The following is a 15,838-nucleotide window of genomic DNA, read 5'->3' as shown; positions in this document are numbered from 1 at the left end:
CTCCATTGTCTATGAACTGAATGTGGCCATCATCCCTCGAGAGGGCCACTATTTCGCTAACTCTGGCTCCCGAGGCTAGTGCAAATAAGAATATCACCTTCTGAGTCAAGTCTTTCAGCGAGCAATCCTCATTGTTCAGGGTTGATGCTAAATGAAGAACTTTGTCCAAAGACCATGAAATGGGCTTAGGAGGAGCTGCGGGCCGAAGTTTAGCGCAGGCTTTAGGGATCTTGTTGAAGATTTCGTTGGAAAAGTCTACCTGGAAGGCGTAAAGTATTGGTCTGGCCAGGGCGGATTTACATGTAGTAATCGTATTGGCTGCTAAACTTTGTTCATGAAGATGGAGGAAGAAGGACAAACAGAAGTCCGTAGAAATCTCCTTAGGTTTCTTCGCCTTGACAAAGGCCACCCATTTCTTCCAGGAAGACTCATATTGTCTTCTTGTTGACTTTGACTTGTTTTCTTCTAGGAAGTTAATACTGTCCCTAGAAATCCCAAACCGTTTCTTGACCGCTAAGGCGAGAAAATCGTGAGATGAAGGTTATGTGTTTTCACTGATGAAGCTGAGACAGTCAATTTCTGCACTTGCTGAGTCAGAACTGGGTCCGGCAACGGGATCAGCTTCAGGCGTAGTTCCGTTACCAGGGGGAACCAAACGCTGTTGGGCCACTTGTGGGCCACTATCGCTACCGTCCCCCGAAAGGATCTCAGTTTGTCGAGGACTTTCAGCAGAAGGTTGGTTGGAGGGAATAGGTAGATCTTGGACCATCTGTTCCAATCTATGGACATTGCATCCATTGCATCCGCTAGAGGATCCTCGTACGGGGCTACGTACCGGGGTAGCTTCTTCTTGTCGCTCGTTGCGAAGAGGTCTATCTACAGTTCTGGGACTTTGCGTAAGATGAAGGAGAACGATCTTGCGTCTAAGGACCATTCTGACTCTATTGGTTTGGTCCTGGATAGAGCGTCCGCTATCACATTGCGGAACCCTTGAAGGTGGACTGCTGACAAGTGCCATCTCTTCTTCTCCGCTAGGCGGAGGATGGCCAGTATCACTTGATTTAAGTGAGGCGATCTGGAGCCCTGTCGGTTTAGGCATCTCATTATGACTTTGCTGTCTAGAACCAGACGGATGTGGATTGAGCAGCGGAGTTTCAGTTTCTTTAGGGAAAGAAAAACTGCCATGGCTTCCAGGAAATTGATGTGGAAGGTTTTGAAGAGGGGAGACCAGGTTCCTTGGACTTTCCGATGATGAGAGTGACCTCCCCACCCCTCTTTCGAGGCATCCGTGTGAACGGTGACGGACGGTGGGGGTGGTTGTAAGGGAACCTTGTTCTTTAGGTTTTTGGCCTCCGACCATGGCTTGAGTAGGGATCGAAGACGATTTGGTATCGGTCTTTGTAGATCTCTTTGAGCGTTTGATGCGTATTTTCTCCAGACTCCTGATGCATCTTTTAATTGTGCTCTCAATACTGGGTCTGTCACTGAGGCGAACTGGAGAGACCCCAACACTCTCTCCTGTTGCCTTCTTGATATCCTTACGGACCGAAGAAGGCTTCTGACAGATCCTGCTATCTCTTTCCTTTTCTTTGATGGAATGGAAAGGCAGTGCGACTGCAAGTTCCAGTGGACGCCCAGCCACTGAAACTTTTGAGCTGGAGACAGTCGAGATTTTTCCAAGTTGATCTTGAATCCCAAGTGTTCCAGGAACTGGATCACTTCCTTGGAGGCTTGCCTGCACTCTTCTTCAGATGCTGCCCACCACCTGGATTCCCTTTAGGCGTAGTTGATGAATGACTGCATTCGCAAGCTTGGTGAATACCCTTGGAGCTATGTTCAGTCCGAAGGGCATGGCTCTGAAGACATACTGTCTTCTTTGTAGTTTGAATCCCAGCTAGGGGGAAACTTGACGGCTGATCGGAACGTGCCAGTACGCATCCGTCATGTCTATGGAGACTGTATGCCCGTTTGGGCAACAGGGTCCTGATGTGTTGAAGCGTCAGCATTTTGAACTTGTAGTTCACTATGAACTTGTTGAGTGGTGACAAGTCCAGAATTACTCTGAGCTTTTCCGAGTCCTTCTTCGGAACACAAAATAGCCTTCCTTGGAATCTGACAGACTTCGCCTTCCTTATAACTCTTTTGCTCAAGAGTTCCTGGACATATTCTTCCAATATGGGGGTTGAGTGTTGGAAGAATTGAGGGAAGGTTGGTAGAGTTGAGCTCCAACTCCACCCTAGTCCGTTCTTGATTAGGCCGTGGAACCAGGGATCAAAGGTCCAAAGATCCCGGAAGAAGAAGTGTCTCCCTCCTACCGGTAGCATCTCACTTTGAGTGCTGGGTGGAGGATTTACCTCCTTGGCCACGTCCACCCTTGTTGCCCCTACCTCTGGAGGGGCGTCTGGAGGAACCTCGAGACTTCGGCCGAAAGGTCGTAGACTGCCTTTCAAACACTGAGGTGAACACTGGTGACTGAGTCACCAGTGTTTGGGGCACCAGTTGAAAAGAGGTGGGTGATTGTGTCACTGTCTGGGACACCGTGGCCACGGGAAGCTGTTGCTGTTGCTTAGGCCGAGAGGGCACTTTAGGTCGTTTTGGTCTATTCTTCGCCTGGGGACCCTCGTCAGCTGAAGATTTTCTTTTAGAGGACAAGCCCTATTTAGAAAGAAGGTTTCTGTTTTCAGTGGCGGCTTTGTCCTCGACCTCTTTAACCACTTCACTTGGGAAGAGGTCTTTTCCCCAGATGTTGGAAGCTATTAGCTTCCTTGGTTCGTGTCTCACCGCAGCCGAGGCGAACACGAACTCTCTGCAAGCCCTTCGGGCTTTAATAAAGTTGTACAGGTCTTTTGTTACTGTCGCCAGATGGGCTTTGGCGAAGACCATGTACATGTACGGGGTATCTGGAATGCTTGCCATTGTCTCCAGGCCAGTCTGCAGAGACAAGGAAGCAGCAAGACGTTCTTTCATCTCCTGTTCCTTACGCAGGAGAAAGTCCGACAGCTTGGGGAGGTCTTCGCCGAACTGTCGTCCGGCAATATCTGCCTCCAGCATCCCAACTGTGAAGGTGTTGTGTACATCCTTCCAGTCCGCATCGTCTGATTGGAAGGCAAGGGAGAAGGGTCTACACTCCTCCAGAGTAGGGCACGGTTTCCCTGCCTCAACTGCCTTTAAGGCTGCCTTGAGCCCTTTGTCCATAAAGGGAAAGGCCCATTTAGGATCAGCAATGAAGGACGGGTGGCTCTTGCTGAGAGCCGGCACCTTAGAGCTAGTAAAGGCCCTCTCTTTTAAGGTGGTGGTATATAAGGCCTGAGCCTTAGAGAGTTCAAGGACAATAGTTTCCTTCGGCTCTGTTTCCTCTTTAGATGCAGGTTCCGTCCTGAGACGGACATAGCAATCCGGGTAGGCCCCATTGCTGGGCCAGAACTCAATTTCCTCCACTGGGACAGTGCCCAGTTTTTCTGAGAGGAAGATCTTCCCCCCCGACATGGGCATGTGCTCTGCGTACCTCCAGGGGTTAACGTCAGAGAAGGCGGGGAGATCTTTAACGTTTAGCTTCTTCGGGGCCAAACATGTCGCAACTAGTTGATGCATCTCAGTCCGAAGAGAGGCCTACTTCTCGGACGATTTCTTTTGGATGTCCTGCACCATGGACAGCAACGAGTGCAACGTACTCGTGATCGAATCTAGTTGGGGTGCAGTGGAGGAGGTCGAAGGCACCGGCTCATTCACTGTGGCCGATGATACCAAAATCGTTTTGGCTTTCTCGGTTTCTGTCTCAGGTGGAACGTCATCCGCCTGATCCAATTCCTCCACTAGGAGATTGTTCTCGGTCTCCTCTGAGACAACTGACATGTTGTCTTCTAGCTGTATGCTCTCCAAGGCATCCGAAACTTCAGATTCTACCGGAATCTGAACCAGGGGAATCTCAGGTTGAGCCTGGGGAATAACTGCATCCGAAGATGCCCTAGGGAAAAGACAAGCCCTCATCTTTTCGTTAGGAAGGTATGGGCCAGAAGTGTTCTTCTGGAAACCTCTAACCCATTTACGCAGCATTTCCCTTGCTGCGTCCCTTGACTCAGTGGACTTATGATCATCAAAAGTCTCTCTTACCAGTTTTTCACAAACGGTACATAGGCTACCTGTGGGTCCCAGTACTTGAGAGCCCCCTTGGTGACTGAGCAGCGAGCATGGGCCCTGCACATGTCGTGGCCGCAGAAGTTCCTACTGCGGACCCTGCAAAACCTATTCCCACACTCGGGATGCTCCACCTGTAAAGAAAGGAAAAGTCTATAAGTATTCGGTGAAATTCTCAAATTTCAGCATACATATAATATTTTATATTAGCTTGGATAGGGTAAGCTATAAATAGGAAAGACACCTACATGTGTCTCCTGTCCAGCCAATTGTTATGACCTCCTCCAATATTGAAAGTAGAATTCTTAAGAATTTTTAGAGGAAGATGATATCCTTTGATATAAAGTGTCTCAACACAATCTTCCAGTTTCAATATTGGGGATTAAGGACAATAATGGATCATAACCATTAAAGAAAGAGAGAATCACTCTCTTAAATGTGATGGTCTCACAATAGGCTGCCCAAGAAGCACCTTGTAGGTTGGAAAAAAACTTTGGGCTACAGCACTGACTGTTTGGTAACAATTTGCCAGTCCTGTCAGGCCTGCCGGCACCTGCCGGGCCTGCCGGCGTCTGCCGGGCAAGCCGGCACATGCCAGCCTATTCCGGGCTATTGAAGGCAATTATTGTCTTCATAAAATTGTGTGATAGACCGCCGGCAGCCGGCAGAGCCGGTGCCGGCGGTCTCTGCCGGCCGGCAGTGGCTCTGCCAACTGCCGGCGGCTCTGTCGACGGCGGCGTTTCTGCCGGCCGGCGGCGGCTCTGCCAGCCGGCAGCTGAGGATCCTTCCATCAAGGGGACCCGGCGGCAGATGACCAGGTATGGGTGGCCGGCAACTCAGCAGCCGGCAGTCGGTCCCTGAATGTCCGTTGTCTTTGGGTTGTCGGTCAACTATGTTCCCTACAAGCGGCGGCAGGGCAACTGCCGGCCGGCAGACAATGGACATGGCCCAGTACGAAAGTAAGAGAGAAAGAGAGGATGGAGGAAGGCAAGGGCTCAGCCTTGCTGGCCTGCATCCAGAATGAGGGTTCAAGTGGAAGGGGGAATTAAATTCGGGCTTCCACCCAACCATATCCCAGTCATAAGGGCTATGGAAGGCAGTCCAAGGGAGGACTGAAGAACACTATAAAGAATATGAGGGTACCCGCCGGCAGCCGGCCTAGCCGGCGGCAGACGGGGAACCTCAGGCCAGTCCTACAAGAACCCTAGGGTCAATGTAGAACGACGGCCAGGAGGGTGTTGGATCATTCAACACGAAAGAGATAGAGGGGAGGGGATAGGTGTCCTACAGGTAAGGTAATGCCCGAAGACACTACCTAACCTAAAGGATTCTGGTCTCATGAAGTAACCTCAGGTAGGAGAAATCATTTCCCCAGGTTGGGTTAGTCAAGGGAGAAGGTGTGTGTAGGACACATTCTCACAGGAGAGCAGAATCTCGTACCAGAGACCTTAGGCAGTGAAGAAATCCTTTCTTCGGTCTAAGGTCTACCAGCACAGGACTGTCTGCTAGGCCAAGGAAGGGGGAATTGTCATACAAAAACCCCCAAGTATGGCCTAAGGAGGTCTAGCCTCCTGAAAGAGCAGCTTAACCTGACATGGCAAATCATTTCACCAAGACAGGGAGATGACTAACACAGACTGATACTCTGATGTCCCGTTCTAGACTCAAAACCGACTCAGTGGTTAGGAGAAAGAAAACGGAACGTCTCAGTAAAACTTTGCCAGAACTCTGTTCACAGCAAAGAAAACTGAGAATAGCCTAGGCTAATCAGAGGGAAGGGGGATTGCTCTTAAATCTCCTAGGAGATTAGTATCAACTTAAAAGGTATAAGAGGTGTCAGTCTTCCCTTAAAAGGCAATACAAGAGCAATGGGGACATGTATGAAAGTATACTAAAGCCCCTAGGCTAGTAGCCTAGGAGCATTGAGAATCGTTCACCGAGACTCTCTGTATACTATCTTGGAAGAGGAAAGCATAATTAAGTAATATCATAAATGTGTAAAATATTGCCTGTGCTTCAATAAAACTTTACCAGGAAGGTTATATCATGCATGAAGTGAGTAGGTGCCTAGGCTAGGAAGCCTAGCACTCGTGAGGCTCGATCATAAATAGCCAATCCACAACAACAATGACATAATATAAGAATCCCTAGCTAAATTTCTGGTAATAGTATAGAACACCACGCTCTCCATTTACTCCAAATAATGTAATCCTGCAGTTCTCCCCTTCTTGCACAGTAATTAGGTGGTTATTTAAATTCTGGGAAAGCAATAATTAGCAAGATATGTTGAAGAGGGGAGAAGGGGTTATATTAAGAAAATAGCTCGGTTTCCTCACTAAACGACATGGAACAGACGTCAACATAGTCAACCAAACAAATCGTGATGCCAGCGTACATAAACAGAAGTTCGTGATGCCAGCGTACATTTGATATAGTACTGTATATTCAAAATATACTTAATCAAGAATTGTGATTACTCAAAAGTGTCACTATTTGTAAATTGCATATTTTAAGGACACTTTTGAGTAATTAATCCATTTTTAATTAAGTATATTTTGAATACACAGTAAATCAAATGTACGCTGGCATCACGAACTTCTGTTTATGTACGCTGGCATCACGAAATCTGTTTGGTTGACGATGTTGACATGTCAGTTCCAAGTCGTTTAGTGAGGAAACCGAGCTATTTTCTTTTTATTACCCCTTCCCCCCTCTTCAACATATCTTGCTAATTATTGCTTTCCCAGAATTTAAATAACCCCCTAATTACTGTGCAAGAAGGTGAGAATGGCAGGATTACATTATACAGTATTGGAGTAAATGGAGAGCGTGGTGTTCTATACTATTACCAAATTTCTAAATAGCTAAAGTTATTAAAGCGAATAATGCCGGGAAAGGGTCGTTCTGGCTAACTAAATGTACAGAAAGAACGACCGCGTCCATGACACCATCCGGCTGGCAACAGCTCTTGTTACGTTAATTACGATCTCAATCGAAAAGCAAAACTGGCAAGAGCTTACATTTACACAAGATAAAGATATTACTTAACTTTCCAGAAGCTGATGAGGCTGGGGACGACATCATAGCGTCCAAAATACTCCAAAATAGCAAGAGAGAATGGGGAAAACACTGGTCAAACGAAGCTACGATAGAAAGAATGACGGTGGCGCCTCGCGGTGGCGGATTGGCGCACTATTTGCAGAGCATTAGGGAGCGTCGAGAGCGATGTCTCTCGAACGACTCTCCTTATTCTTGCCTCTCTTTCCCCTCGAAGTGAAATCTCTATTGGGGGCGTAGATAGCCATGAGACGTGTCAAGAATGCGTCCTCTGATATTACGCGATATCCCTTCACAAAATTTTAAGGGTGTAAGGACACCGCTCCCTTCGTCGTCCAGAAAATCAACAAACTGTTTATTTATTTGAAATTTCCTTTCGCCACACCGTGGTTTCCCATGTATATGTATTCCGCTCTATCAGAGCTACATTTTGACATATGTATCATTTCATTACATGTTTCTGTTAACTCATAATTCGTATATTTGTAAGTGTAAGAAAACACATATTTTGGCGGGCAATTCAATCTGATTTGGCGCCAGCGCCATCCTACCTTTCCGTCCGCACCTTGTAATATACTCCCATGCACATTTGAATAAAGTATCAGTTGATCTTGGTGACGCTTGTCTCACTGTCCTTACAACTGGTGACCCCGGAGTGACCCAGCATGGTGCTTCTACCACCAACAGTTCGGCAGCGACGCCAAGAAATGTAGAGCACCATGCAGTTTCCCTAGAAGATGACGCCAGAGGCATCCACCTGCCACCATCACAGCCGCAGTTAACCAAAACAAGAATGGTTTCTATATCCTCGATATCATTTCCAACCGTAGACTCATGGTAGACACCGGCGCAATGCAGTCAACGTTCCCACCTTCCAAGTCCGACCTAGACCGTGGTCCCGACAATAACGCTCCCTCACTCATCGCCGCCAACGGATCTCCCATACGGTGCTATGGGATCAAGACCCTCAAGATATCTATCATGGGCCGTTCGTATTCTTGGCCCTTCGCTATCGCTGACGTCAATTGCCCCCTCCTCGGTGCGGATTTCCTCGCCCACCACGGACTCCTCGTCGAAGTTGCTAACAAACGTCTCGTCGACACGGGAACCTGCCAGTCCCGTGCCCTAGAACACGGCCCTGCAACAATGTCCGTATCCGCCGTAACGACGCACCCCTACGCCGACCTCCTACAAGAATTTCCCGAGGTTTTCAAGCCCGAGCTCCGACACTTGCCAGGTTCCCCGTCAAGCATGGGATCTACCACCACATCACAACGACAGGACCTCCCACTCACGCCAAATTCCGCCGCCTCCCGCCCCAGAAACTGAAGGATGCCAAACGCGCCTTCGAGGACATGGAACGCATGGGCATCGAGCCCCTGGGCATCACCCCTAAACATGGTAAAAAAAGCCGGACGGGTCCTGGAGACCTTGCGGCGACTACAGGCGCCTCAACCTCATCACAACGCCCGATCACTACCCGCAACCCAACATGCAGGACCTAACGAACGCGTTGCACGGGGCGAAGTATTTTACCAAGATGGACCTCCTCAAGTCTTATTTCCAGGTCCCCGTATTTCCGGAAGACATCCCGAAAACTGCCATTGTAACGCCGTTTGGATCCTACACCTTCGCATACTCAACCTTCGGTCTACGCAACGCCGGGGCGACCTTCCAACGACTAATGGATAGCATTCTGGGTGGCCTACCTTTCTGCGTCTGCTACGTCGACGACATCCTGATATTCTCGAAAACCAAGGAGGAACACCGGAGGCACGTCCGCACCATCCTCAAACGCCTACAGGAGAACGGCCTGGTCGTAGGTTTCGACAAATGCACGTTCGGTGCGGAAGGAGTGGATTTCCTTGGTCACCGCGTATCCTCATGCGGGGTAAAACCCATGACAACCAAGGTCGACACCATCAGAAAGTTCCCGATACCTACGACCATCCGCCAACTTCAGGAGTTTCTGGGGATGGTCAATTACTACAGGCGCTTCATCCCCAACATCGCACAAACCCTGTCACCCCTCGACAACGTCCTGAAAGGAAAAGCAAAAAAACTCGAGTGGGGTTTGCCCCAGCAACAGGCATTCGCCCGGACGAAGGATGCCCTCGCGAATGCCACCACCCTGGCTCATTTCGACGACAACGCGCCCCTGCGACCAACGACCGACGCCAGCAATGTCGCCAGTGGGGCTATGCTGGAGCAACTCGTCGATGGTTCTCCTCAACCGCTGGCATTCTTCAGCAAGAAATTGAAACCCGCCGAAACAAGATACAGCACCTTCGATAGGGAACTCCTCGCCGTCCGCCACTTCAGGCACATCTTGGAGGGCACTCCCTTCACAATCGCGACGGACCATCAACCCCTCGTACACGCTTTCACGAAATCGACAGACGCATGGTCCTCCCGACAACAACGTCATCTCGCATCAATCGCCGAATTCGGGTGCACCATACGTTACGTCCCAGGAAAGAAAAACCCAGTCGCGGACGCCCTTTCAAGGATTGAAATTGACGCAATCCACCTGGGAATCGACTACGCCAATCTCGCAACCGAACAACGCACCGACCGAGAAGCACAGGATCACCTGACGGGGCCATCCGCGCTCAAGATAAGTGCGATTCCCCTCGGACCAGAAGGAGTAACTATTCTTTGCGACACCTGCACCGGCCGCCCACGTCCCTGGATACCAGCCTCCTGCAGAAGGAAAATATTCGATATCATCTATGGACTTTCACACCCCTCAGGACGCACCACCGCTCGCCTTCTGTCTGAAAAGTTCGTCTGGCCAGGGATAAAAAAGGACGCCCGGGAATGGGCGAAGTCATGCATCAACTGCCAGTCAAGCAAAGTCAGCCGTCACACCGAATCGGGGGTAGGCGATTTTCCCCAGCCAAAAAGACGTTTCAGTCACATACACATCGACGTCGTGGGACCATTGCCCCCTTCTGGATCTGCTCGCTACCTGCTTACGATCATCGATCGCTCCACGAGGTGGTTGGAGGCATCGCCGATAACCGAAGCTACGACTCAAGCATGCGCCGAAGCCCTCCTGTCAAACTGGGTGAGCAGGTTTGGCGTTCCTGACGACATCACGACAGACAGAGGCCCCGCTTTCCTCTCAGAAATATGGCTCGCTTTGGCGAACCTGATGGGGACGACGCTCCACAGCACCACGGCATACAACCCCGCGGCAAACGGCATGGTCGAAAGAACTCACCGCGCCCTCAAGGCGTCCCTGATGGCGAGCTGCACCGACGGGGACTGGAAATCACGACTTCCTTGGGTACTCCTCGGCCTTCGCACCGCCCCTCATGCAGACGGCGAACCTTCGCCCGCCGAAAATGTTTACGGGGAGGCGCTCGCAGTTCCTGGCGAATTCTTTCCCTCATCAACCGACGACACGCAGCTGGATCACCTAAGGGACATCGCTAGGAAGTTCAGGCCATGTCTCAAAACTTACCAGGACAGAACCAAGCACTTCAAGCCAAAAAACCTGGATGACTGCGGGTACGTTTTCGTCCGTGTTGACGCTCATCGACAACCACTAACTAGACCTTATCGGGGCCCCTATCGGGTAATTAAGAAGACAACGAAAACCTTCCTTTTCAACGTCCATGGCCAAGAGGACTGGGTCTCAATAGACCGCATGAAACCAGCGTTTCTCGAAGGAAGCGACACCGCCTCCGCCGGACCTGGCAGATCCAGAGTTCCACCTCAAAACAAGGCGCCCAACGAAAGAAAAATCATCAAACGACGACAAGAGGAAGAGATCCTTACGCCGACCTCCGTTCTAAAACAAGAGGAACCCTCCGACGCCCGAAAAGATACGAAGATTGATCATCAGCCCTCTATGCCGCCCGATGTCTTGGGGGGGGAGTACTTGTAAGGACACCGCTCCCTTCGTCGTCCAGAAAATCAACAAACTGTTTATTTATTTGAAAATTCCTTTCGCCACACCGTGGTTTCCCATGTATATGTATTCCACTCTATCAGAGCTACATTTTGACATATGTATCATTTCATTACATGTTTCTGTTAACTCATAATTCGTATATTTGTAAGTGTAAGAAAACACATATTTTGGCGGGCAATTCAATCTGATTTGGCGCCAGCGCCATCCTACCTTTCCGTCCGCACCTTGTAATATACTCCCATGCACATTTGAATAAAGTACAGTATCAGTTGATCTTGGTGACGCTTGTCTCACTGTCCTTACAAAGGATATTCGCTCCAAGAGGTAGAATTCTGGATACCTTTGGTAAATTCTCTGGGATATATCACTGTAGTGAAATATACCTAGGAAGCTACCTTCGAAGGAACTTCGGTAAATTTACAGTTTCATCCATTATGGGGAAACTGGAATAAAAATATATTTGTTGCATCAGAAAGTGTAGTTCCAACGAATTTAACGTTTATTTTGACCGCAAACCATCCGATTTAGAGATTTACTATGTAATTGGAGTTAAAACAACAAGTTGTCCTAGAATGCAGAAAGACCCTAGTTCATCCCAACAATTATGGGGGACACCAGGTGGGAACCGGGGTTTTGGGTGGGGGGGGGGGGGCGTCAAATGATATTTGCAATGAATGAATACTTATCCTTCCACCACCCCTCCCCCTATACCCCTACCTAGCCCTACCGGGGGGGGGGGGGCTCCGCCCCCCCTGCGACCCCCCCTTAAGGCCACAGTGATTTTCAGGGCACTACTGAACCTAATAAACCCACCTAACCTAGCCTAGGGGCCCTGTACCCCTACCTAGGCCTACCGGGGGGGGGGGGGGCCGCCCCCCCCTGCGACCCCCCCTTAAGGACACAGTGAATTTCGGGACACTATCGAACCTAATACAACCATCTACCCTAGGGCCCTGTACCCCTACCTAGGCCTAGCCCCTGCGAGGACCCCCCCCCCCCTTACAGCCACTACCTAACACATCCATCAAACCAAATCCAAAGTGATGGTACTGCTGTATACATCGTTATACTATCACCATTATAATATACTCTATAAATTAATGAAGCTCACCTTAAACTGTTGGTTCATCAAGATGTGCTGCTGCTTTGAGGAAAACGTGAAGCCGTTGGGAAGGTTCCTTGACATGCAGGACAATTTTTATTTTGTAAAATTAAATTGTGTCTCTGGCACAAATCCACTAGGTTTTCAATATTCCAAGAATAACTTACAACAAATTCATTGTAAGTTAGGAAACAGTCAGGACAAGAAGATGGAATTTCAACTTCTTGTGCAACATGAGATGACGTGCTTGCTATTGCCTCCATTTCTAAGAACGAAATGAAATGCATGGGAAAGATGATGTATTGTCGCGCTGTTGTATTGTCGCGCTGTGATTGGCCAAACATGTATGACGTCATAGTGGATAGGCGCTGTGATTGGCCAAACGTGTAAGACTTTATAGTGGACTAGTTTGTCTGCGAATTATAGTGGTTACAGGGCTCATTTAAGCAAATACAAGACACAGTCAACAATAACAACAGACTTAGAAAAAATCTGGGAGGAAGACATGAGTAGCGTGAGTTTGATCGTCGATATATAAAGAACTAGGCGGTAAATTTTTAGTTTCAGCCAAATTTGGAAAAATGCAATAAAAATATATTTGTTGCATCAGAAATAGTGTGGTTTCAATGAATTTAACGTTTATTTTGACTGCAAACCAACCGATTTAGAGATTTACTATGTATACCCTAGTTCATCCCACCAATTATGGGGGACACCCTTTGGGAACCGGGGTTTTGGGTGGGGGAAGGGTGTTGGGGCATTGAATGATATTTGCAATAAATGAATAATTAATGTTCCAGCACCCCTCCCCCATACCCCTAACTAGGCCTACCGGGGGGAGGGGGGTAGGGCCCCCCAGCGACCCCCCCTTAAAGCCACAGTAATTTTCAGGGCACCACAGAACCTAACAAACCCACCTAACCTAACCTAGGGGCCCTGTACCCCTACCGGGGGGGCTTTGCCCCCCCTGCGACCCCCCCTTAAGGCCACAGTAATTTTCAGGGCACCACAGAACCTAACAAACCCACCTAACCTAACCTAGGGGCCCTGTACCCCTACCGGGGGGGGCTTCGCCCCCCCTGCGACCCCCCCCCTTATGGCCACAGTAATTTTCAAGGCACCACAGAACCTAACAAACCCACCTAACCTAACCTAGGGGCCCTGTACCCCTACCGGGGGGGGGCTTCGCCCCCCCTGCGACCCCCCTTAAGGCCACAGTAATTTTCAGGGCACCACAGAACCTAACAAACCCACCTAACCTAACCTAGGGGCCCTGTACCCCTACCGGGGGGGGGGGGGGGGGCTTTGCCCCCCCTACAACCCCCCCTTTAACCAGGGGTAAATTTTAATATATATATATTTTGTTAAATCACTTCTTACCTTAAACGGAAGATGACGATGAAAATGTGGAAGGTTGTGGTTGACCCTCTTCTGAATCATCAAGTACTGGAATACGTTCAGATTTGGTACAATACCACACATGTCTATCCTCACGAAAATGTAAAGGCGAATCATATTTACCACACTGGACACTTAAAGGTAATACGGAATGCTCCCTTAGAAAACGATTCACTACTTCAGGAGTTCCATTATAATTCCCATGAAATCGGCCGATCACATCAAAATAGGAATAACGACATATTTCACACAACCGTACCGGAGGATCCATGACAGTAAAATGACGTGTGATGAAAATATAGAAACCGGAACTTTTGAAAACCGAAAACAAACGACAATCACGGGTTTCTCCCATAATGAAATAGGGAAAAAAACAAAAGAGTATCGTTTACAATGTTATATTGCACGAAAAACAGATCCTTGAAACAAGACTGAGACACCAATGAATCGTCCAATAATAACCCTTGCAAAGAACCCAGTAGTATTTTGATTGGAGGAGCGACATTAGTGGGAGGAGCAAATGCGCATTCAAGTAAATATTGTCACATTGCGCAATGGGGCGGAGCCAAGTAAGATGAAAACAGACATACAAACGAACAAGAGCTACCTTGCGTGCCCATGGAAAGATAAACACTAAACTTAGAAAAAGTCAAGACCTTCAATTCCTGAAATATTTTTTTTCTCTGTAAGTATGCATTAGCGACAATAATGTATTGAGAAGAAGTGTTTTGTTATCACGTGCTTTACTAGGAAAATATATTAATATAATACATTTCCCAATTTGGTTGAATCCAAAACTTTACCAACTAGGCATTTGCGACAGATAATATTTTACAGAAATACTACAAAGGACTTGCTTTACCCGGAAAATATATTATTATAATAGATTTCCCATAATGGATGAAACTGTAATAATACCGGAACTTCCATCACGACGACATGGCCTGAGCCCAAAAATCTGCATTACTATACTGTAGGCTTATGTGCCTACGCTATGACATTTCAAGCTTCAATATAATGTATTCGACCCATTAACGGCACAGGACAAAAAAAATCGATAATAAAACTAATTTGGTCATTCGATTCACTATTCCATCAGATTAGATTTACAGTAAGAAATAGCCGTAAAAGTAAGCCTGATTGGCATGAATAGGTCTATTGCTTAGACTAGAAAATCATATTCAGCTGGTGTCAGTTTGTCCATTGTAGATTAATGAATAATTCGTAGTGTTATCTGTTTGAAAGCATATCGCCTACGACAAATTAAATTCAAAATGCGGCGGCAACAACTCCCAGAAGAAAACTTACCTTGGAATCCTTCACAGCCTAACCAGTTCCACAGGCTCGGAGTGTCATGGACTACGATAAAAATGGAATAAAAATAACTTTCTATTACATATTCTTACTTAATCCACGGTTATTATTAAACAACTTCACCAATCAAGTAATATAATTAAATGTGAACATTTTCTGACTATCTATTTAGAATGACTTCTTCCACCATAGCACGATACTACTAGCCAACACTGACAATCACTACAAACAGTTCAGACCAACTTGTTAGTACTGTTACTTTTGTCGTAGTTAGTCTTCATGGTTTTTATCTAATGAATGGTAGATATGTAATTTATAGAAAAAAATTAACTTTTTTCTTATTTGAATAACCTGTTGCAATTCATTCAAATACATGCAAAATGGAGGGGTTTTAGTATAAATGAATACGATAGGTTTTTCATATTTGGAACGCAACCAATCGCAACTTGTATGACAGAGTCAGCTTACCTCGTATTTCCTTTGTTATTATTATTATTATTATTATTATTATTATTATTATTAAATTTGGTCTTTCTTTCTGTTCATTACCTCTGAAAACAAATGCTACATTTCTTTTAATTGTCGCCCTCCTGAAGTGTCCATCATATCATGTTCTTTCTCTTGTGAAACTATTTTGAAATATGTTAATTCTGAATTGTTAAGAACTACTTGACCCAATTGCCTTTTATTCTACTTAGTTTTAGCATTGAGCAACAGTCTTTAGCAACTGTAGGCTTACTACGAGTAGAACTTGCAAAAACTCAAATATGCCAAATTATTTTAGAAATAGGCCTACTATATAGTCAATTATATTGTCGTGAATTTTTCTCCGACTTATTAAATTAATGATTCTAGGCCCGATGGTATGGGCCGATGACAAGACCTTGAAGAGGTTAGCTTTCCAAAACTAT

At 47.2% G+C, this 15,838-nt stretch overlaps 1 long non-coding RNA gene across 1 annotated transcript in view; it reads right to left on the bottom strand.

The window, feature by feature from the left end:
- Window positions 1-15,106, bottom strand: part of LOC137616128 (uncharacterized) — a 209,358-nt gene extending 194,252 nt beyond the window's left edge. The window contains exon 1 of the long non-coding RNA XR_011039281.1: window positions 14,922-15,106. This is a non-coding gene — a long non-coding RNA (uncharacterized lncRNA). The remainder of the gene's footprint in view (window positions 1-14,921) is intronic.
- Window positions 15,107-15,838: the final 732 nt, after the last annotated feature.

Source organism: Palaemon carinicauda, chromosome 22 (genome assembly GCF_036898095.1).
Source record: "Palaemon carinicauda isolate YSFRI2023 chromosome 22, ASM3689809v2, whole genome shotgun sequence".
NCBI lineage: Eukaryota > Metazoa > Arthropoda > Malacostraca > Decapoda > Palaemonidae > Palaemon > Palaemon carinicauda.
Note: the sequence above shows the minus strand (reverse complement) of the source record. Positions and strands in the feature narration are given on the sequence as shown.